Raw genomic sequence first — 2,980 nt, forward strand, 5'->3', positions numbered from 1 at the left:
GAAATCTTACTCTCTTTCCTTTTGTTTTTGTTCTTGCATTTTGCTTCGTAGATAATACGATAAGTATTTCATAATTCTTCCCAACTAAGTATACTCCTGAATACTGCATTTTCTTCTCCCCCATTCTCCATTAAATTGCCTTTAGACATAAAGTTCAATTAAAAGAATCCTAGATTTGGGGTTAAGAAATCTGAGTTGAATTACCTCTGTATGACTTTGAACAAGCAAATTATCTCTAAATCCGTGTTTCTTCACATATACAAAAACATTAGAGCATCTATCATATCCTTCTCAACTGTTTGGAACAAATAAAAGGACTTTAAACACGTAAAGTTGTTAATATAAACTGTATTCAGAAAGCAATCTTCCAATTACTAGACATTCTTGAGATAAAATTAATAATCACTCTCATTGTTTAGCTAAATATAAAATATATCCAAGGTTATCCCAGGAGTATATTAAAGGCAACATTATCTAAAACATTTGTCTGGCTTTTGCTTGGTTATTAGCTGAATGCAGTAAGCCACTTATGTTAACCTAAGGATAAGTGGTTTTAAATGAGAATGAAGTCAACGAGACAACAGGGAATTAAAAAGAAAATCATATCATGATGAGATTTAAAATATTAAGTAGCTGATGGGAGTTAGGGTGATATGTAAATTTACTAGTCAATTTATAGGTAGGTCATGTGTAAAAGCACTAGAGAGAAAAATCTCCCCAAGATGATAGGAAACAAAGAAAAGAGAACCACCCTTTATAATCTTCTAATCTCCACTAGTATCATTCCATTTTATATAATAAATGGAAGATTTGTTTCTTAAAGAGTAGTTTTGAATGGATACATGAAAACTCCATCCTTAAAAAAAGGAAGCAGAATAAAATGTAGATTTCATTTATTGTATAAAGTGGAATGGTACTAGTGGAGATTAGAAGATTACAATCACTTGCTTAACAGTGTGCTTACATTACTCGTTTAATAGTGTACTTTAACATTAAATGATGTTGTTTTAAAAATAGTAATTTATCTGCATATGTGGAAAATTTAACACAGAAGCACAGAGTTAACCCTAAAAACTGGAACCGCTTGTATCTTGACAGGCATTCTCTTTTCTTTTGCTGTCTCTTCTTTATTCTTCAAATCTCATCATCTGAAAATCCACTCTGAAGTTGGGCACTACTGTTTTATTCCTATTTGTCTTTCTTTCAATAATTATTAATTTCAATTGCATATTAATTGTTATATTTTCATGTTTAATATTCAGCCTTCCAAATACATTGTATGTGCCATGAGTAGAGAGGCCATGTTTGATTTCTTTATATTTTAAACTCAATGTGTAGGACAGTATTTAGAAAAGCAGTAGTTGCCAAGTAAATATATGTGGATAAAAATATGAATGGCCCTACAATTATTGTTTTAGGCACTACTCAATCCTTAATTTATTCATTAATAAATATTTATTGAGCACTTTGTAGACACTCAGAACATATCGGTAAACAATACATAAAAGAGGCCTTGCCCTTTTGAACTTACATGGTATTATAGGATAGGGACTATAATAATAAAGAGTAAATAAATAATTTAATAATAAGTTAGAAAAGTGCCAAGTGATTATGAGGAAAAAATAAAGTAAACTACTATAAGGGAATAAGAAATTTGGGGACGTGGTCCAGGGCATCTCTTACGTAGTATTAAGAGACTGAAATGCTAGGTCATGTCTTCGCTTTGCCGTTCAATGGCCTTATGACCTCATTTTCTTTTCTTTTTTTTTTTTTTTTTTTTTTTGGCCTCATTTTCTAAGGTACCTCTGCAAAATTAGATATTTGAGAGAGATTTACTCTCTCATATATATATATAAGTAATATTACTTATAATATTCTATGATTCTGTCTTAGCTAAATAACTCTTGCAGAGAGCATGAATTGGTGATATTAATGCTTGTTACAATTTAAGAAAACAAACAGGGGCATCAGATTCAACCAAGAAAATCTGGCTTTGATGATAGATGAACAAACCTCTTTTCTTGTTTGAGATTCAATATTAATTTCATTCATTACCTAGAACTCCTGTATATGAAAAGCTCTTAACTATGTTATAAAATTTCTGCCATTTTTCAAATAATACAATGGTAAACACAAACAAAATCACAGTAGAACATGAATAAAGTACAATTTTACAATGTTGTATGATATTATGTTGTGTTACATTTATGATGCTGTATTATGTCAGGTTTGCTTGGTTTTCTGACATAAAAAATTGTGATAAAAAAATGTTAGATATTCATATTCTGGTTTTATTGTGCTAGATGTACTGCCTGTCTATAATTTCCAGGTGGTTCTTCAAACTAAAGCTTAACTACTTAAAAATTTCAAATATGACAAATAGCTCTTTGAAGTTGACTTTTGTGTGTGCTTCAGAGAAACACAAGATGGAACATAAATAAAAACAATTCACAGAAACAAGGTTTAAAATCTGACATTTCGAAGCAGCAGGTTTCTTCTGTCCTCGGGGAGATAAACAAAACTATTGAAAACCCCATTAGGTATATTTATAGCCAAGGTTTAATGTCCAAGATGTAAACTAAGATGCCAGACTGCCAGCCACCAACTTTGGGACGGAGGAAAACAGCTTCTTAGAAGGAACATTTTTATCCTTTTCTCATCAATATTCCAAAGACATGACACCTTAATCTTTTATACAGTGCAGGGGAAGCCTTCTTTTAGATTACTTTCCATGAAAAATTTTATTTTTTGTTGAAAAGTTGTCCAGGGGAAATTCACTAACCTGTTTTCTGATATACTGTACTTACTTATTATTGAGTATGGAAAGAGGGGACTGGAGAAGCAGAATTCAGAATTTTTCATGGCTCCTCAATGGAAAAGAAACATAAATAAATAACTGATCCCAAAGAAAACATACCAATGAGCTGTCCTAGCAAGAACAATTATAGATACTGTATTAGTCTGTTTTCACGCTGCTGAT

The sequence above is a fragment of the Rhinopithecus bieti genome, unplaced genomic scaffold (genome assembly GCF_001698545.2).
Source record: "Rhinopithecus bieti isolate Rb0 unplaced genomic scaffold, ASM169854v2 scaffold_15083, whole genome shotgun sequence".
Classification (NCBI taxonomy): Eukaryota; Metazoa; Chordata; class Mammalia; order Primates; family Cercopithecidae; genus Rhinopithecus; species Rhinopithecus bieti.